Here is a 22,277-nt window from a genome sequence, read left to right as displayed (position 1 = left end):
GCTTGCACTAAACTAAAATCTGCTTCCTTGGAACTATAATCCTCTGGGCTTACATACCAAGTTTCAGAAAAGGTAAAAGGGATACTTAGGGCTCTCATAAGGCTTTCTTTCACCATGATTAGAAAGAGAAATTCATTTGTTTACTAAAAAAAATATTACTTAAGGTTCTTTTACATGGCAAGACTGCTGGGTGCCAGATAAACAATTGTGAACAAAACAAAAATAACCTGTCTTGATGGTGTTTACCTACAGTATTGGAGAAGCTACATAGTAACTAAATAAACATTTCAAAATATGATGTACTGGAAAGCTATATAAAGAACAACTATACACGGTATGATAGAAAAATAGTTTGAATTTTTAAAAATTTTATTACAGTAAAAGACACATTGCCATTTGTTTCCTCAAAATACTACCTGTCACTTCAAACACATGTATCCATTGTTCTTGCCACTTTCTTTCTTTTCTTTTCTTTTTTGTTTTTTTGAGACAGGATTTTGTTTTGTAGTTTAGGCTGGCCTTGACCTCACTATGTTGCCCATGCTGGCCTTGAATTAATGGTAATCCTCCTGCCTCAGCCTCCCAAATGCTGGAATTACAGGCATGTGTCACCAGACCCAGCTGTCCTTAACACTTTCTAAAGTTCTGAAAGTCTTCTTTTTTATCTTTAGTTTTGCTGTCATGGCTGCCTCAATTTCTTCAATCAATTCAAAATGTTTATTTTTCATGGTCATTTTGACTTTGGGGAAGAGCCAGAAATCATATGGTGCTAGATCTGGTAAATAGGGACACACTGTAATGTTTTTTATTAATCTGTCTCCATTTGATGGCACCAGGCAGCAGCATTCACCATATATTTTTTTAATCATACCTTGTAAAGACTTGAGATAGCTTCCAAAAGTGGCAAGAATGATGGGATAAGTTTGCAGCAAGGGGGAGTATTTTGAAGGGAATTAATGTCAATGTGTCTTTTACAGTAATGGATTTTTAAAAATTTAAACATACGCAGTATTTTTCTAGCTCATCTCATAGATAAGCTTGCTAGAGAAGCATCTGAAAAAAAGTAATATTCAGCCTTAAACCTGGAGGACAAAATGGAAAAGCCACTTGGAAACATTTGCAACATCAGCCAGTGTTAATTTGGCATTCAAGCCTACTTGGTTCTGTTACTTGTAAACTATCACAGGCATTCACAGACCAGGAAGCTGGAGGCACTGCAGTTCTCAAGGCCTTCAGGAATCATGCCTCCCAGGATTTTTGAGAAACCAGGTAGAATCACAATGTGAACATGATAGTGGGACATCTTAAATAAGCATTGTCGAAAATGCTGAAGTAGAAAGGTTCTGGTCCCAGAACCATTGTCAGTTTAACCTTGGACCCTTAGGCAAGAGAGATAATCTTTGTAGTCTCCAGTTACTTCACCAGAAAAATCATCATTTTAAAGTAGGTAAGGTGAACAGACTTTTTTTTCTCTTAATCTCTTAATCGGTGAACCTATGCTTGATACAGTAACTAATAATAATAGACCCTTGGACCATGCACAGCCTCCTATTTTAGGACATACTAAGTCTCTTAAATATAATGACATTGTATCACTGAAAGTTGAACAATAAACTTAAGCATGTTCAATGTGTATTGGATAGGGAAAGATCTTTTGCAAGACAATAATACATGAAGAAAGCACAGAAATCTTTGCTCCGTGACTTTGGAAACCTTGTTTAACTTTCAAACTGGCGATATCAAGGGTTCCAAGTCCTCCACCTCTGGTAGAAATGTCGAGGGGCCCCGTAGCTGAGAGCTGGTGCTACACACAGATTAAAGTAGTGAAATTCTCCTACATGTGGACCATCAATAACTTTAGCTTTTGCCGAGAGGAAATGGGTAAAGTCATTAAAAGTTCAACCTTTTCATCAGGAGCCAATGATAAACTGAAATGGTGTTTACTAGTAAACCCAAAAGGGCCCGATGAAGAAAGTAAAGATTACCTGTCCCTTTACCTGTTACTGGTCAGCTGTCCAAAGAGTGAAGTTCGGGAGAGAAGCTCAGCCAGTCCCAGCACCCGGAAGGAAGCTCCCCGCCACCATCCCAGGCTCCTAGGGCAGAGAAGCTCAGCCAGTCCCAGTACCCAGAAGGAAGCTCCCCCGCTGCCATCCCAGGCTCCTAGGGCAGAGAAGGTGAGCCAGTCCCAGCAACCGGAAGGAAGCTCCCCCACCACCATCCCAAGCTCCTAGGGCAGAGAAGCTGAGCCAGTCCCAGAACACGGAAGGAAGCTCCCCCACTGCCATCCCAAGCTCCTAGAGCAAAGAAGGTGAGCCCCATGGGCTCTAGAAGCAACCCCCCATGGAAATGAGAAAACACATAAACAAGCCTCAAAAACAGAGTTCCAGATCACCTACAGCAACCCCAAAGGGAAATGAGATGGAACAATCTGATACTCAACCACCTGGACTCTCTGAACTGGCAACAAAAGAGGATCTGGGAAAAATGAAATCAGAAATAATTACTCAAATAACAGCAAAGATTTTGCTCATGGTGCAAGATATGATTAATAAATCTAGAGAGGACACAGATAAAAAAAATAGAGGATCTGAGGAACATGATGGAATCCCAACATAGGAAACAAATGGAATTCATAAAACAGATACAAACAGATTTCCAAGAGATTAAAAACTCCATCGAAAGTCTGCACAGCAGAATGAACCAATGTGAGGATAGAATTTCACATATAGAAGATAAGACTGCAATTAGTGACCAGGAAAAGAAAAATTGCTTTAAAATTGTAAGGGAACACGAGAAATCAATCCAGCAGCTGCTAGATGATGCAAAGAAGAATAACATAAGACTGATTGGAGTCAATGAAGAAAAAGCAGAGAGTGCAGATGACATAAAAAAAACTGTTCACAGAAGTGATGGCAGAAAAGTTCCCAAGGAGGGGAAAAGAACTTGACATACAGATAAGTGAGACATATAGAACTCCAGCTAGCCTTAATCAAAACAATCTACACATAGGCATATAATAGGATTCCAGAAATCCAACAGAAGAACAAAATTCTACAAGCAGTGAGAGAAAAGAAACAAATCACATACAAAGGAAAGCCCATCAGAATCACAGCAGACTTCTCAATGCAAACCCTCAAGGCAAGAAGAGCTTGGAGTGATGTATTTCAAGCCCTGAAGGAAAACAGCCTCCAACCCAGATTGATGTACCCTGCAAAACTATCTTTCAAAATTGATGGAGAAATAAGATACTTTCATGATAAAGAGCACCTCAGGAACTTCATGAATACCAAACCGGCACTCAAAAAATTTTAGACAATACCCTAGGAAAAGACAATGAGGATCACAACCCTAGGAAACCCAGCAGAGGGAATCCATTGGGTGTGACAAATTAAATGCAAAGGGGGAGAATCCAACAAAAAGAAAAAGTCATGACAAGGCTTTGAAAACTTTTAACTTCATCTCCCTAATGAGTGTATAATTCAATCTTATTATTGTACTGATTAGTATTTTTCTGATTCTAGAGTTGCACACCATTCCTTGTGCTATACTGGCTATTTATCATCTTCTTATGTCTACATTTTAATTGGGTTGTCTATTAATGAGCTCTAAGAATTCTTTATATATTCAGGTCATAGTTTATATGCATTGTAAATATGGTCTGTTTAAGGACTACTTTTCATTTTAATGATGTCATTTAAAGTTCTAAATTTTGATGGAATCTCATTTATCAATTTTTTTCTTTTATACATCATGTTTTTTTGTATCCTAGGTAGTTCTTGCCTACCCTGAATTCATAAATATTTTCCCTTATAATTTCTTCTTAAAGTTTTATACTTTTAGGCTTTCTTATTTAGGTTCATAGATCCCTTCAAGTTATTTTCATGTATGGAAGAAAAGGGTTGAGGTTAAGTTTTGGTATACGGATACCAGGCGTTCTAGTGCCATTTGCTGAAAACACTATCTCTTCCTCGGCTCTTGAATTGAGTTTATATTCTATAAAAAGCTAATGTTAAATAATCTTTCAAAACTCAGTGGACCATATATGTGTGGTTCTATTTCTAGATTCTCTGTTTTATTCCAATGATCTGTATGTCTTTCCTTACACCAACACTGCCTTGATTACTGTAGCTTTAGAAGAAGTCTTAAAATTAGGTACTAAACATCTTCCAACACTGGTTTTGTTTTTGTTTTTAACTTTTCTAGGTCCTTTGTACTCCTACATAACTTTTAAATTTCAATATCCAATTCTTCATTTATAGCAAGTATACACAGACCTGAACTTTTATATATACCTTGTGTTTTCTAATACTGCTAAATTCAAGTACAAGTTCTAGGGGCTCCTAGAGATTTCTTAGTATTTTCTCTGTAGATGATCATTTCATCTACATGTAAAGATTTTGCTTCTGCCACGCCAATCCTATCCTAGTTGTGTCATTTTATTGCCAGACTACTTTGGTGGGGACTAGGTTTCAAAGTTTAATGGACAGACAAAGAGTAAGCATATCTGCCCTTGTTCCCCACCTTAAGGAGAAAGCATTGTATCTTCTCCATTCATATAAGGCGTTCTCACTGGAAGTATGGAGTACATGTCTTTAATGTGTTGAGAAGTTTCTGTTCTACTTCTAGTCTCCTGATAGCTTTTATCATGAACAGCTGTAGAATTTAGTCCAATACTTTTTCTCCAACTAGTGACAGGATCATATAACTTTTTCCTTTCCTCTGTTTAAATGATGACTTTTGGGGGTGGATCTTCCAATGCTGAACCAACACTGCCATCCCTATAATAAAACTACTTTCTACATACTGCCAGATCTGACTTCCAATAGTTTGTTTTGTTAAACAAATTTCTATCCATGTTCATACTTTTTTCTCTATTATCTTTACCCAGTTTTAGGATTAGCACAATGTTGAGTTCCTAAAATGAGGGGAGAAGTGTTCCTTCTTTTTTCTGCTTTAATTGTTTGATATAATTTATCAGTTCAAATGTTTATGAGCCTGCTGTTGTCATATAGGTAAGTTTTCAAGCTAGGAATGTACTTTCTTTAATAGGTGCTATTCAAATTTTATATTTCCTCCAGAGTTAGTTTCATTAATTTGTCTTCCAAGGTACTTCTTAGAAGTTGTCAAATTTATTTCAAAAAAGATTTTTGTAATATGCTTTCTATATCCTTTTAAACTCTGTAAAATCTGTGATAATGTCTCCTAGATCTTGATATTGTAATTTAAAAAATGTATAACTGATATTGTGTAACAGGAAGAAAAGGTCTAAAAGAGCAGGGGAATTGGGAGGGGTAGGGGAAGGGAAAAAAGAGAAAGGAAAAAATATGAGAAGAGGAAAAAAAATGGAAACAAGGTCTTTGCGAATAAGGAAGGGTGAAAGGGGTGAAGGGAGGGCAAGGGAAGGGGGAAAAAAAAAAGAACCAAGAGACTCATGTAATGGTACAAGATCCCAATGATGAATGTAACTGTATTTTATACCTAAAATGTACCAATAAAGTTAATGGGGGGGGGGGAGAGTGAAGTTCGGGCAAAATTCAAACTCTCCATTCCGAATGCCAAGGGAGAGGAAACCAAAGCTATGTAGAGTCAACGAGCTTATAGATTTGTGCAAGGCAAAGACTGGGGATTCAAAAAATTCATCCGTAGAGATTTTCTTCTGGATGAGGAAACGGGCTTCTCCCTGATAACAAACTCACCCTTTTCTGCGAGGTGAGTGTGGTACAAGATTCCGTCAATATTTCTGGTTAGAATACTATGAATATGGTGAATGTTCCCGAGTGCCGATTGGCAGATGAGCTAGGAGGGCTATGGGAGAATTCCTGATTCACAGGCTGCTGCTTGTGCGTTGCTGGCCAGGAATTCCAAGCTCACAAAGCAACCTTGGCGCCTTCTCCAGTTTTTAGTGCCATATTTGAACATGAAATGGAGGAGTGCAAAAAGAATCAAGTTGAAATCAATGATGTGGAGCCTTAAGTTTTTAAGGAAATGATGTGCTTCATTTACACGGGGAAGGCGCCAAACCTCGACAAAATGGCGGATGATTTGCTAGCAGCTGCTGACAATTACGCCCTGGAGCGCCTGAAGGTCTTGTGTGAGGACGCCCTCTGCAGCAACCTCTCTGTGGAGAACGCTGTGGAGATTCTCATCCTGGCTGACCTCCACAGCGCAGACCAGCTGAAAACTGAGGCAGTGGATGTCATCAACTATCATGCTTCGGATGTCCTGGAGACCTCCGGGTGGAAGTCCATGGTGGTGTCACACCCTCACTTGGTGGCGGAAGCCTACCGCTCTCTGGCTTTGGCACAGTGCCCTTTCCTGGGGTCCCCGCGCAAGCGCCTGAAGCAGTCCTAAGACCCCACCTGTCATAAGACTCCATTTATTTTTCAAAAGCAGCAGCTACTGTTGCTGCCATTAAACACCAGGTAGACAGAGCAGTCTGTGGTGCTTTCACTCTGTTGTGAGGGAAAGAGTGCATCGTGCCCCAGACGTTAAATGGCACTAAATAACTTTGGGGATGGGGAGAGGGAAGGGCCCAGGACTCGGGGCTGCTGGACCGAGGGAGAATCCTTTGCTGCATCTCCGTGCTCCCGTTGGCCTGGCCCTGTCTGACACCGGAGTGTAGTTTCGATGCCGGCCAAGCACATCCCAGCAGTGGTACTGTGAGAAACTGCCTGCCTCTGACAGAGCAGACCCATCGTCAGGTGCCTGGAGCAAACGGAGGGAAAAAGAAAAAGATGTTTAGTTTTAAGAGAAGGGAAAAGCAAAGAAGAAAGGATTTTTCCAGAATCAGTTTGTGGATTCCGGTAGTATTTATGTTGAGAGAAGCAAATTTTATTCCTCCAGCTGTGCTAGAACTTGGATGTTTGTGAAGACTCCTTGTCACTGTACAAGCAACAGAAGAGCTCTCTCACTGTTAGCACTTAATGCTCGAAAGGACAGAATACACCCTTTATCCTCTCATGAAAAGTGACAAGTGAAGGCGAAAGGGGAAGGAGGCGATTCGATCTGGAAGATGAGTGTTCTGATGGTCACGGCTTTTGCAAAACTCTTTATTGGTGTTCAAAACTGAAAAAAATAATTCACCCAGAATTCATACTGTCTTGACAAGAACTGTGGTTCTCTATTTTTAGATATTGTGGAAAATGTTTTTTGACATTTTTCTCTGGTTTTATTTCTCTTCCCTTCTCTCCTCCCCTTTTCTAAAAAAAAACAAAACAAAACAAAAAACAGAAAACACACAAAAGCAAAGAGGAGAGAAGAAAAATGGAAATTTTATTATTAAATGCAGTATGAAAAAGATCACAGCCCAGATTGCTCAGCTGTCCGTACCTGACTTGCCGCCTGCGTAGGAGCCAGCCCTGTTCCTTCCGTTTAGCCCCTCTTCCTACAGGGGAGAACTTCTAAATGTTAATTTTTCTTTTTGAAAATATAAATAATTACTGTTTTGTAAAAAATAGAATTGGTTGAGTGATCCATTCCAGATCCAGACGTAGCTCTCACCTTCTGACCCAGCCCAGAGACTATTTAACTGTCATAGATCAGCAAAGAAACTTTGTGAGCTTTTGTCCCTCTCCATGTTATAAATTCATATTCCCTATAAATTGAATCTAGACATTCAAGCATGATTGAACAGGGATTGAAGATGCATTTGGTGACTTGGATTAACTCTACCCATCTTTAAATCTCTACTTCAGATAATTGTAGATGAAAGATACTTATTTGGATTGGATTGCTATTTGTTCATGTATTTGTTTTAGTAAGTGGTGAGGCAAGAATATAAAAATGCAGAGTTAAAAGACAGATTGGCCTGGATTGAACTGATAAGAAATGTGTGGGGTATTTTGGCTTCTGATCAATATTTGTATTCAGTCTGCAATCTGAAGTATGTATAATTTTTAAAAAGGTGAAAGTAATAGTCAATTGTAGTTTCTTCCCAGTTTATATTCCAAATTAAAAGATAGGAGAAGCATTAAGAACAGAGCAGAAAGAGACCTTGATCACCCTGTACTGTACTGATGTACAGATGATCCAATAGGACTTCCATCAAGCAACACCTTATTAGGTGATGGTCAACACCCCTTATGGAACCTGGACTTTCTCCTCTTGCCAGAGTCCTGGGTTTTCCTCTGATCAGATGAGGCCCCAGTTAACTCTTACATGGCCTGGTTTGGAGGCCAATGAATTTACAGCCATTATTAACACAATGGGTTGCTTCTGGCAGACCTTTGTAAAGAAGCTGCCAGTTTATGTGGTTCTTAAACATCATTTAGACAAGTTACTCATTGAATTAATTAATATGCCTCGTGGCTCTTTAGTAACTTTTTTCTATAGCTTCACTGTTTGTAATTGTTAATAATAATGACTGTTTGAACATTGGTTTACACTTTATAAAATCTATTGTCTTAATTCATAAGACAATGCATTATAGAATTTATTCCTTTGTATCTTAGTAGGCTTGAAATTCATTTGGTTCAATGAAAGATTACCTTTATTTGTTATGAAGATTGAGAATTCCTAATACTGTAGCAATTCTTCAGTTCACTAACATTTCTGTTTGCAAACAGTTTGGTTCCCAAACAGAAGCATTTGGCAAAAGTTTGATTTCATTCTCAAACTCCACATCCTGTGACAAACATGAACAAGGCCACCTTCCCCAGAATTGTGGAAGGAATGAAGTTCATGAACTGAGACACTACTATATTGAGAGAGAATAAGACTACAGATAAATTTTACTGCCTTCCTCCTCTAGAGAAACTAAAAATACAAAACCTCCTAGTAACTGCAGAATTTTGCATTTTAAGCCCCAGTGTTTAGTGGGCACGTTATGAAATACACACTTTGGCCTCTCATTTCCTTGTTCTGCATAGAGAGAAGGGATGAATGCAAAGAAAGATGTTGATTGAATTCAAATACATTTTAGTAAAGAGAAACACTGAAAAACATAGTAAAAAGTCCTCTACCCAGCACTGCCTCAATTTTTTTTTACCTCAGCCTGGACTGGTGGTACACATCCTATAATCCCAGATCTCTGGGAGGCTGAGACAGAAGGATTGTAAATTTGAGCCCATCCTGGACAACCTAGTGACTTTAGTGAGACCCTATCTCAAAAATTTTTTTTAAACTTTTTTAGGGGCTAGGGTATGTGGCTCAGTGTGAAGACCCTGGATTCAATCTCATTTTTTAAAAGTTTATTTTCATATTTTCCCTGCCTTCCTTTTAGGGATCATCCTAGAATGTATGTAGATGAAAGAACATGAATAGGAATTAATAATAGCTTGCCCAAAGTGATAGACTTTTGGTATTTCAAGATGATACACTGAGAATGGAAACTTAGCAGGCCTGGCCTGTCTATCAAGTTTTTCCTGTTACAAGTAAATTGCTAGAACAAAGTTATTTGCTGCTGTTGTGGTGGTGCTGGGAATTGAACCCAGGGCCTTATGTGTGCCAGGCAAGTGCTAAACTATGCTGCCAACCCACTAGAAGTATATTTGACAGAACCTGAACCATTTATGACTGCAGCTGACTCACAACCTTCTCTGTACATGGGTCAGCAAGAATTGCTGATTTAGGGCCAGGGATTTAGCTCAGTGGTTCCGGCCCCTGCCTTGCAATGGCAAGGTCCCGAGTTCGATCCCTGGTACCAAAAAAAACAAAAAGCAAAAAAGCCCAAGAATTGCTGATTTGCTGTTCCTTTAGGATCCTAGTTTTGAAAAATCTCATTATAGAAAATCATATCCCTTCCCTCTCTAAATACACACAGCTCAGTTCACAAACTTAATTTGTTCTACGATTTTTGGAAAAGATGGCCACATTTGTGTTTGTGTGGGAAAGATAGCCATTGTGTTTGTCACCGAAAGCAGAGTTTGCAAAGAAAAATTACATTTTGCCAAACACTTCTGTTTGTTTGCAAACAAAAGTGTTCGTGAACCAAGATAGCACTATTTGTATATTCCTAGCTCTTTACCCACTGTCTCTTCATTGAATAGGAGCTCACTACCTTAAGAGAGAACCTTCTCCATCCTCTAAGAGCTGTGATTGTTAGAAATTTCTACCTCATAGTAATGAAACCTGCCTCTCTCTAGTGTGCAAAGTCAATGAACTAGAAACACAGCAACACTTTTTCCTCCTCCCCAGGCTTCTCTTCTCCAGTATAAAACATCTATAGTTGCTTAGCTGGACAGTCTGTCTTCGCCCTAAAGTGCCACCCCCCTCTAGGTAACTCACTGGGCAAATGTGTCCTCTAGGGTAGTAGGTGAAAGCTTCCCTTCCCTGTTCACTCAGCTGCTACCTAAGTGTCCTGTGATACCACTGTTGATATTAGGAAAGCTTTAAAGTCTCTAGTGCCTCCTTCCTGGCTGCCTCGTAGCCTATAGTGGTTGTTCCACTTCCTATAAATATTCTGAAAACCTTAATTACAATTTCAGAGTGTTCTGGAACAATCCTAACCTTCACTTGGGGATTGCAAAGATGGGCTTAGGTCATATAGAGACTATAGAGACACCATGAGATACTGTTGGAAGCACAGTAAGTTCTTTCACTGAAAGCTGCCGTTAATATACCCATTTTCTTTCCAGTACTTCAGAAGATGACCGCTGCTTCCTGTACATTTAAGATATGGCTCCTTAGGTTTGCCCCAATACCATCAGTAAGTGCACGAGACCCTAGCCAGAAGCTTGCTCACACAACAGGAACTGGGGTGCACAGCCCCCACCCAAAGACCCTCCCAGACAACAGCTACATAGGGGCCCTAGGCAGTGGCACACCTAGATATCATCCCAAGTGTGCATAGGCCCCAGCCAGAAGCCCACCCAGACAACAGATCAGCTCAGGGATCCAGAAGGCCACCTTTCTGAGCCCAGGAATTAGTGTACTGGTGAGCAGCTGAGAAAAGGCTGTGATATGCCTTGCTGAGAATTGAAGACCACTGGGTGAGCAAAAATGTGCCTCAACAAAGGCACAGCAGGCTGTATCTGTTGAAATGAGAAAACAGGTAAAGATATGGCTCTTTAAATGTAATTTCTGTCTGCTACACACTGCATTACAGGATTTTACATCACAACCTATTGGGTCAGATTCTTACCAGAAAATGTGCTGAGTATTTTGATGTCTTAGAAATGGTGGTAGTATATAGAGAGAAGACCCTAGTTGAAATGACATTCCAGTTCCTAGCTGTGTTACCCTGAGCAAGTAATTTAATCTCTAAGTCTGTATATCCATCTGCAAAATGGAATAAAGCTCCTTCTGCAGAGTGTTGTGAGAAGCAGTGAAGACTGTGTAAAAGGGTTTTGTAAACTGAAAAGCACTGCACACATGTAAGGTCTCCCAAGGAAAAGTTTTTTTAAAAAACTCAAAACAAATCTATATTAGCTGGGGCCGGGGATTTAGCTCAGTGGTTTCACTGCCTGCTGTGCAAGCGCAAGGACCCAAGTTCAATCCCCAGTACCAAAAAACCCCCCAAAAAACCTATATGAGCTGGTTTTGTATTTTGAATTAAATGTTTAACAACCATTAAAAATTATAAGAGGGCCGAGGATTTAGCGCAGTGGTTCCACCGCCTGCTGCACAAGCGCAAGGTCCCGAGTTCTATCTCCAGTACCAAAAAAAAAATGATAAGAGAAGCCAAACATGGTGGTACACACCTATAATCCCAGCACTAAAGAGCCTGAGGCATGAGGATTGTGAGATCTAGGCCATATTGGACTACATAACAAGACCTTATTTCAAAATACATACCAAGAAATGTGTTGACATTTTTAAATAGAATTTTAAATTGCAATTACAGCAGTTTGTAAAAGCTGTATACATAGATTAGAAGAACATGGAAAAAATGAAATCAGCTATTACAGGGAAATAGCACTGAATAACTTTTTCTTTAAACTTTCTTAGGTGTTATTTAGTTCAGGTCAATAAACTTTTACTGAGCACTTACTGTGCCATATCCAGATCCTAGACTCTATGGATACAGAGAGAACTAAGACATGCTTCCCCATCTCAAGGACTCCTTTTATACAGTCTTCAAAGTTTATTGTGTCTTAAGACCCACCTGGGAGCTTGTTAAAATTTCTCATTACCCTGTTCCCACCCTAGAGGGTCTGATTTAGTAGGTCTGGGATGGAACAGCCTATAATTTGCAGTTTTTAAGCAGTCACCTCGAATACCTGATGTAGGTATTTAATTCTGTACTGTGAAATCTTCAGTGAGGTTTTGATATTTTTACAGGAAAGGATAGGTAATGATTATACAAATGTCCTGCTCATTGAATAAGATACTGCATTTGATTGTTCTCTGTACTTCAGTTGTTTTTCACACCTCTATTTCAAGGATGGGAAAGTCACCCTGTAAAGTGATACCTCTGGGAACCCACATAACATAACACAGCCCACCATACCTCTCTATTGCTTTTCCTTAGTCTCTTCCTTTCCACCACCTCTCCCATGTTTCCATCACCCTGTGCATGTGTTTCTCTCCCACTCTGGTTCCTCCTTTGCTACTAATATATCAAAGTCCAGGTGCTTCCCCTTTCATTCTCTAGCCCCCTCCAGACATGTCAGTTTTATTGAAAGCAACAACTTCATCTCATTTTGTAAATGCAAACTTATGCCCCTTAATGTTTCTCAAATAGCAGTGGGCTGTGCATTGATCAACAGTCACACACACACACACACACACACACACACACACACACACACACACAAAATCCCATGTGGAAACTTTTGTGTCTTTATGTTTCACTAGCTCTTAACTGACTTTTTTCCAACAGGTCAGAAGTCCTACAGAATTTTTTAGAAGTTCTCTGTGCAGATTCCTGTCCTGCCCATGGAGTTGGGGTGTATACTGTACCCTTTCTCAGCACTGTCTATCCATATGCTGCAAATGGGCTTGAGTGGCTCTCTCAGGCTACATACCTGTTGCCTCTTTGTCATCCAGAATCAAAATATTAACAGCTCTGATCACACTGTCTAAGGCTATGGGTTTTATTTCAAGAGCGGTGACACTCCAAAATGCAGCTTGGACTTACACTTTTTTTTTTTTTGGACTTCTACTTTTTAACATTAGTGTTTATATTACTTATGCTTCAGGAAGCCAAGAGTTGGACAATAGTTTCCGGACTTCTTTCTTTCATTATGCATTCTCAGAACCTTAATGCAACTACTAGGTGTCACATGCTACCATTTTTGTTCTCTGGCAGAATGTGCATTACAGCAAAGAGCACATTCATCTTCATATCTGCAGTGCATTGGAGAGCACCTGGCACACAGTGAGCATTCATTTAAAAAACTATTAAATGGGGCTAGAGGTGTGGCTCGGTGGTAGAGCACTTGCCTAGTAGCATGCACAAAGACTTGAATTCAATCCCGAGCACCAAAGAAAAAAAAAAAAAAGTTGAGTGAATTATGATGAAAAAAGGGTTGAGAAAGAATATGCCCATCCAACAAAACAGAAATATTCCTTAACAATTTCATAGCTTCTCCTTCTTTCTGTGTCTGAAATAGTTCATAAAATTTTAAACTAGCTATTTCAGCACAAATCCAAGTCTAGAGCCATTCTCTGAACATAAGCCCAAAAGGCAGGAATCAAAAGTAATTATGGGTGAGTTCGATCCCTGGTACCAAAAAAGAAAAGTAATTACGGGTTCAACTAATACTCTTTTTTTCTCTCTCTCTCCCTCTCTTCAGATCCTAGGGAGTGAACCAGGGCCTGGACACTGAGCTATATCCTCAGCTCTTTTTTTATTTTTTATTGTGACACAGGGTCTCACTAAGTTACCCAGACTGGGCTCAAACTTTTGATCCTCCTGCTTCAGCTTCAAAGAGTGCAGGGATTACAGGCATGCAGCACCATGTCCAGCCTAGTAATCTGATTTTATGATCTCTGTTAGTAAAGGTGATTTCTAGGGAATCTCTCCAGGTATTGCTTCTGGAATGCAGTAACTGGGCAGACTTCTCAAGAACATCTCCATACTGTTGATCATTATATTCCCCATACCTCACCTTGTGCCAAGCACATAGTAAATACTCAGTTAATATTATTGATTGAATGTATTCAATTGAGAGAAGAAATTCAGAAGCAATTCCTAGATGAATTGAGTTGATGTTGCTCAAATTTGTATTTAGTAGTTTTCTCCAGTTTATATCTAGACAAGTTTCTCACCTCCAAATTGAAGTAGCTACTACTTACATCATCTACTTTGACAAATTTTCATTGATACCTGCTTTGATGTGTCCCTGTAGGACACCAAAATCAAATTAAAATGTAAGCCCATCCTGCTTCAGTCCCTGTAGAGTTGGTTGATAATTTCTTTGATCTCCTATGAACATACTTTTCTTGTACCATTGCCCGAATACCACTATAAATACCTGCCCATCTATTTCTCTCTCCAGAAGGAACTTGAAATTCTTAAGAAACTGATCTGAGCCAGGAGTGATAGTGCACCCCTGTAATCTCAGCTGCTAAGGAGATTGACACAGGAGATTGCAAGTTTGAGTCCAACCTGGGCAATCTCAAAATGTAGCTCAGTGCTAAATCACCGGGTTAAATCCCCAGTACCACCAAAAGAAAAAAAGAAAAATGAAAAAATCTGGTCTTATTTATCCTAGTATACCTATGCTGCACTTAAGTTAGTAGGTTCTCGGCAAATCTGATAATAACATCTACAAATTACTCCTAAATAACATATATTTGAATACTGTATAAATATATTTTCCATTTGAAAGAAATGCATGCTTTTTAGTTTTTTGTTTTGATTTTGTACCGGGGATCGAACTCAGGACCTTGCACTTGAAGGGGGGCAGGCAGCGGAACCACTGAGCTAAATCCCTGGCTGAAATGCATGCTTTTTAGTTTCAAGTGATAATTACTGTTACTGTCCAGCTGGTCGGTTATTCTCTCAGCCCAGAAAGAATTACAAGGTAGAGTCAGAAGAGGACTGAGCAAAAGTATTTATTGTACAGCAAGAGTAGAAAGCAGCATTTATCATAAAGCAAAAGCAGGGGCCAGGAATTTAGCTCAGTGGTTCCGCCGCCTGTCCCCCCTCGCAAGCGCAAGGTCCTCAGTTCCATCCTGGGTACCCACCCACAAAAAAAAAGCAAAAACAAATAGCCTTTGGGTAAATGAACCTGGGTAGGGGCCTGGAAAAGTTTACCAAAGGACTTTTTTGTGTACAGGTTTTTATATACACAAAAATGACTACATCTCAGCCAAGTTGAGATCAACCTATGGGGATCATAATCAGGAAAGTCTGACATAGGTGTGGGCCTGTAAGGGGGTGGTATGTAACAGGTGTATTCTTTTTTTTTTTTTTTTTGGTACCGGGGATCGAATTTGGGACTTTGCACTTGCAAGGCAGGTGCCGGAACCACTGAGCTAAATCCCCAGCCCTAGCAGGTGTCTTCTTGGAAGCACCGTTAATTGTAACTTTAAGCAACCCATCTAATGAGGCCTTTGTTTACTGAGCCTCCAGGTGCCCTGGCCTCAGTCATCAATGTGTCCTTCACAGAATCTTTCTGACTCTCTCTTAGGCTCAGTCTCTTCCAGGTGCCCTGGCTGCTTGTCCTGTCTGTGGACCTCCCTTTGCCAGAACACTCTCTACCCCTCATGAGCCAGTCACGCTGGGAAATCTCACCCTTCCACAGGGTCCTGCTTGTGTGCAACGATTACTGTTGGGAGCTTCTTGTTAGGTTAGGAAAATGACCCCCAAACCTTAGAAAATGAGACCTAAGCCCAACCATGCCAGCACAGAGGGCTCATGCTTCATTCTCTCCAAGTCTCTTATTACTTCCCTGCTTTAAATAATGGGTATGCCCTGAAAGAAACAAGATTGATTTTTATCCCAATTAAACATTTTCCAAGGTGATTATCTAGTTACCAAGCTGTCCTTCAAAATGGACCAGTCCCATTTTCTCTTGGGATTAGGGTTGAGGGAGCCTGGACTGGTTGCTTGAACCAGGACTTTAGAAATGTAGGAAGTTTCAGGCAAATATGTACTACAAGAGGCGGAAAGTGTAGTCTACAGAGTGAAGGCAAAATACTCAGAGATGAAAGGCCATATTGCCCTGAGACACACACACACACACACACACACACACACACATGCTGCCTCATTTTTGCTGTGCTTCCGGTTATTATCCATCAACTCTTTCTGGTTCTCTGGCATATACTTCATTTTCTACTAATAAATTCCCCATTTGAGCTCAAGTTTCAAGTGGATATCTGCTTTTGCTAATAAAAGAAGAAAATATACTATCTCATTTAGAGGAACAATTGTCTATTCTTTTTAAAAAGCCTCCTTGTTTGCCGTACCCACGTTATCCCAGAACAATGTTAAACAGGAAATTATTTAGACAAGGGAATGCTCACTTCGGCAGCACATATACTAAAATTTAGATAGGGGAATTCCTGATAAAATAAGATACTGTAGGAAGGCAAGTGGATCCTTTGCTTTTCAAATTTTTTAATATCTTAAGTCACAAAAAAACAGAACAAGTGAATGAAGACTTATTTACAGAAATGATTGGACACGTATCAGACCATTTTAGAAATATACAGTTAGATTAGCGAGGGTTTGAAGAACTAACACATTTGGCAGTTTCCCAAAACATCTATTTTTGAACATTCTGCTTTCCAGAACTTTACTAAGAATGGCCTTTGTCATGAACTATAGCTGTGTCCCAGACCAGCCAAAACTAAAAACTGAAAGAGACTAAATAAGTGTCTGTGCCTCAAGCAGCCCAGACCTTGCTACTGGCCTGGCTGTAAACAATGATGGCCAAACCTATGAAAGTAGGATAAAGACCTTGCTCCTCAGAAACAATTCCAAATGTGTGTAGAGCTTCATGCACCCTGTTCTTTCAACCCTCATATGCCACACTGTGAATTTTGTACTCACTGAAAATAACCATTTTTAAAATATCCATAGAAAACAGAGGGGAACTGCTAAACTCATTTGTCTGAATCAGGAAAATTTCAGAGGAAAATCTTAAGACTTTCCTAGAATGTTGTGAAAATATTAAATTGCAATAATTGCTGCCAGCATATTTTTAACCATTCTAAGAAAAGAAAACAACAATAACAACACGAAGTAAGTTTCCAGCTCTTCTTCATCAACACTGGACCCTGGAGATGCTTGCATGTAATTTGACTGCAACTACTTTCTTTTTTTAGTTAATTGTGTTAAATGTGCCCCATAACTTCTAATCCCAGTAGGGCTGTCATTTAGAAGGGAGCTGAGGGGAAGCTGTTTTAATTCTGGCTTTTGTTTCAGCCACTAAATGTAATGCCACATGATTGTTGACCCAACAGTAATCCAGTTAAAAAAACAGTCTTCAGAGTTACTACATCATCAAAATTAACCCTGATTACATCAAATTATGTTGAAACAGACCACAGCTGTTTGCCCTGTTGAAGCAACTGCTTGAGAGCTCATCCAGAAGATACATCTGGGTGTCAGGAAGATACGTTCTCGGTTTATTTTTGTTTCTCAACACAAATGTAGGAGGGAAACACCCTGTTCTGCCTGGAATGTTTGGTGGGAGCTGAAAAGTTTATGATTCTCCAGCAGTCAAAAAAATCTTCATTTCTAAGAGAAGGGAACTAAAGAACTTTTGTATAGTGTTCTGAAAAGGGGTGTAAGAAGAAGGAAATCTGACTGTTGACTATTGCCCTTGTGAGAAAAGAACAAGCCTTGGAACTGACGTGGAACAAGGCGGTGGTATTTTCTTTGGTGGGCTGTATGCAGTGGTGTGCTAGAGCTGGCTCATGCCACCCTACGTCACTGGATTGTTCAGTTGTGAAGCATTTTGCAAGCTGGTTCTTCAAAATAACATTATTTAAATTAAATTGTAATAAAAATGGAAAACAAATACTGGAGAAGATGTGGAAAGACTGGAATTCTCATACATTGCTGGTAGGGATGTAAAATGGTGCAGCCACTGTGGAAAATATTTGTTTTTTGAACAGTTGAACAGAGTTATCGTATGACCCAAGCAATTCCACTTCCTGGTGTATACCTTATGAGAATTGAAAACATGTTCACACAAAACCTTGTATACAGGGCCGGGGATTTAGCTCAGTGGTGCTGCTACCTGCGTCAGAAGCGCAAGATCCTGAGTTCGATCCCTGGTACCAAAAATCAAAACAAAACGCTTGTATACAAATGTTCACCGTAGCACTATTCATAATAGCCAGAGTGCAAGCAACTGAAATGTCCATCAGCTCATGAATGGAAATGTAAATGGTGGCCCTGTATGTCCATTTAAGGGAGTATTCAGCTATACAAAAGAATGAAGACCAGAAATGCTGCAATATGGATGAGATTTTGACACATTATACCAAGGGAAAGAAGTCAGACACAAGAGGTGCAGATTGATTCTGATTGTATGAACTGTCCAGAGTTGTCAAATCCACGGAGACAAAAAGATGATTAATGGTCAGTTGTTAGAGGAAAGGCTGGGGGAGGGGACTGAGTGTTGATGAGAATGGGGGCGATGAAAATGCTCTGGAATTACGTCGCAGGAGATGGTTACAAAAGAGTGAATACTATACTTGAAACTACTAAATCATACAGTTTAAAATGCTGACTTTTATGGTATGTGAATGACATCTCAAAAAATTAAGTTATGTAAGTTCACAATTAAATAAGTTACAGAAGGAATTCCAGGGGCATTCTTGGAGGTTAAAGCAGGTGAATGGCAAGTCTGAGCCCAGCTTGGGCAATTTTGCAAGAACATCTCACAATTTTAAAAAGTTAAAAAGGACTGGGGATGTATCTCAGTATGAAGGCCCTGAATTTGATTTCAGTGTGTGTGGGAGAGATAGTTTGCTAATTATTTTTCATTTCACTGTTCTGCTGTATTATTTATGTCTATTGTATCTTTATGTTGGAAATATTAAATAATGCTGTACTACTGAATATCCCTTGACTCTAATGATATTAAGTTGATAGCTTGAAATTGGTTGTGGGGGGAATGGAGTGACATGAAGATTTATACCACAAAAAGCTGGCATATACTATAAATAAATAAATACTAACAGGTCAGATAGTCATTTGGATAACTCTAGTAGAAACACAGTCAGATGAGATGATCACCCGAGGCCTTTGGATACCCTGAAAATCAGACTAGCAAATCTTCACAACCACAGTGCATATACCGGGTGCAGGAGGAAATGGCATTTCTGGTCATCTGTTGATGTAGTCCATGGCGCTACAAATCATCTTTAATGTTTAATTTCTTCATTCTTACAACAAACATTAATTGTGTCCCTGTCCCCCACTGGGGCAGCTCTGGGGATACAAAAATGAGGAACACACACCCTGCCCTCACAGTTCCTTGACAAGTAAACAGGTGTAATGAAGTCAAGCTGGTAAGCATTAGGGAAAGGTTCTTCACATATGCTCAAGATCTAATACCTTGAGTAGGGGACATTTCTCCAGTTTTGCTAATGTTGTGTCTATGTACAAGGAGTTCAGGGCTAGAGCTCCTACAGACTGTCACAGTAAGCCAGATGTCAGAAGAACAGAGATTAAACTCAGTCCCAGAGAGAAGGGTTCCTGAGGAGTCTGTATCTTGATGTTGAGTTTGGAAACCAAGGATTAAAAGAGTTAGCTCTCTAAATCCTGCAGGTAAAAGTCAAAAGGTCAAATGAGTAATTGTTTTTTAAATTCCCCAAGAGTTACAGCCATCTGCAAATTAAGATTCCCTCCACCTACTGAGCCCTCCAGCTAGGCTGGTGGTTGTAACATAACCACTCCAGCTACTTTTATTTTTGTTTTTTGAAAAAGGGTCTTTCTATGTAGTTCAGCAATACTTCTGCCTCAGCATGTGCCACCACACTTGGCTCCAGCTACTTACAGATACTGTTTTTTGGTATGGATGGCTCAGTTGTGGATGCCATGATAGTCCACCGCACTATAAGTCATCTTTTTTTTTTTGGTACTGGGGATCGAACTCAGGTCCTTCTGCTTTCGAGGCAGGCGGCAGAACCACTGAGCTAAATCCCCAGCCCAGGTACTGGGCTTTTTTTTGTTTTTTGGGTACTGGGGATCGAACTTGGGACCTTGTGTTTGCAAGGCAGGCGACAGAACCACTGAGCTAAATCCCCGACTCCGGCCCATTCATCTTTAATATTTTATTTCTTCGTTCTTACAACAAACATTAATTGTGTGCTTGACCCCCACTGGGGTATCTCTGGGGATACAAAAATGAGGAGAAAAGAGCCTGGCCCTCACAGTTCCTTGACAAGTAAACAGGTGTAATGAAGTCAAGCTGGAAAGCATTAGGGAAAGGTTCTTCACATATGTTTAAGGTCTAATTAAAGCTAGGAGCGCTCCCTGAGAGCAAGGAAGGTGCCAGGTGCACAATGGGGCTTGAAATACTAAAGCGCCAAACCCAGCCTTGACAGCCTGTTCTTGGGAGAATATGAGTTTGCAGAAGGATCTGTGCAATGCGGTGATATTCCCACCCTACCCAGGGTCAGCAGCAATGTCCTGGTAACCTAACTGCCACAAAGCAACTAGCACTGGTTCTGGTTATTCACAAAGGAGAAACTGGGAAGGTGGGTTTGCTCAAACTTTTTAAGGAAGTTTATTTCCAAAGTGCCTCCCACCCAGTGTTGTGTGAAGTACTATCTCGATTTTCAGCCACAGACAGGAAGTACAGTCAGCTCTTTAAGCACACCCCAAGCCCACTTTCATGGCTCATCCTCAGCCAGGTGCCAAGAGTTGACTTGAGTGAGTCAAGATAACTTGATGGAAGGAACAGAGTGGGCTCAAAGCAACTGGGAAGCATACACCTTCATATGGCTGAGGCAAGTGTCCTGAAAGTCACCAAGTGAGGTGGCTCAGCTGGTCACACTGACTTTGGCATGCAGCACTCAGTTCTGAAATTAACCTGTCAACTAAATTGAAGGGGAGAAAAGACAGAGGGCTGGGACACAAACGTCCATCCCCACCCCAGTGCAATCACTGACGTCAAGCCTGCTGTGAGTGGTACTAATCACTCCAGCCTGGTGTGCAGTTGAGCACAGATCTCTTTCCAGCCCTCCCAACCGATTCCTGGGAGTGTTCCACCAGGCACGCACCTGCCACTGGCCAAAACCCTCAATGCTGAGACAGTCACGGACACAGGCTGTTGCCGATCACATTCAAAGCCACATTGCAGCCTTCAGAAGCCAGGGAAGGGGGAAAGAGGAGGAGCTGGGAGCAGGGCAAAAGTGGTGCTCATGCTCTTCTCTCAGGTGTGCGTTTCTCTAATCTCTGCAGTGCACCCCCTTTCCATAAGATGGTCAACTCCTGGGAATTTGATGAGAATATAGAATTAATGGCCCAAAGCGCTCTGAGAGCCGGTCATTAATTCCCCTCAGGAAATACCAGTGGTTTTTAATCAAAATTGCCTAAATTATAGGCTAGTGATGCATGTATAGGGGTTAAGGGAGCTGTCACTCCAGCTGTTTCCGATAGATGGCGCCCACCTTCGTGCAAATAAATCATTCACATAATTTGTTTTCCATTTTTCCTGGGAGGGGAAAAAAACAGCAGGGAGTGGAGAGGGCTTAGTAAAGGTCCAGACAGGAACGTTCCGTCCAAGGGCTGTTTCCAAGCCTGGCACGCCTCTTAGGCCCAGAAGACTAATCCATTCCAGTGTGCAGCCAGGGACCTCAGCGGCAGTCCTGCTCCCTGTGTGCAGCCCCAGCTGGGCAGTACAGTGATGAGAAAGCGCGGGGGGAGTTGGGGACAGGAGAGGACCACAAAGAGGCCTTTTCTGTAATCTCTAAGGGAAGATTCGAGGGAAGACTTCCTGAATCCCATACTCTGTAGCTGCTGAACTTCATACCCCTTCCTGTCATTGGTCCCAAAATATCAAGCTGTTCTATTTCCACGTGGAATTGTAAATAACATGGGGTCTTTTGCTAAACAAAATCAAACCCTAAAGAGTTTCTGGCAGAATGCAACCTCATGCTAACTAAATTTGGATGAACAGTCTGTGACTTGAATCACCTCTCAGAGGACATGTAAAAAAAGACTTTAGTCCTAAGGAAAGATAGGGCATATGTCTGTCTGACTTAACATCACAAACCTCGGTTGCAGCCAAACCATGCAGATTTCTCAGACTGCAATCCCAGAGACTTGGCACTATGACTCACATGTGAATGAAGTCAGAGGATTGCTTTATTTTGGTTGGGAGTTACCGCCTGCTGATTGATTTGTCAGACTAAGTATTTTGATACAGTATTTATGTCTCACAGGAGTTTAAAACACTGAAAGCCAAAAGTAACAAATGGCC

The 22,277-nt window shown here is 40.6% G+C and overlaps 1 pseudogene; it reads left to right on the top strand.

Annotated features, from left to right (window-relative positions):
- The first annotated feature begins 1,709 nt into the window (after positions 1-1,709).
- On the top strand, positions 1,710-8,295 carry LOC147828069 (speckle-type POZ protein-like; annotated as a pseudogene).
- Positions 8,296-22,277: the final 13,982 nt, after the last annotated feature.

The sequence above is a fragment of the Heterocephalus glaber genome, unplaced genomic scaffold (assembly GCF_053883595.1).
Source record: "Heterocephalus glaber isolate CG9 unplaced genomic scaffold, H.glaber_assembly_v1.0 deba00001428, whole genome shotgun sequence".
Classification (NCBI taxonomy): domain Eukaryota; kingdom Metazoa; phylum Chordata; class Mammalia; order Rodentia; family Bathyergidae; genus Heterocephalus; species Heterocephalus glaber.
Note: the sequence above shows the minus strand (reverse complement) of the source record. Positions and strands in the feature narration are given on the sequence as shown.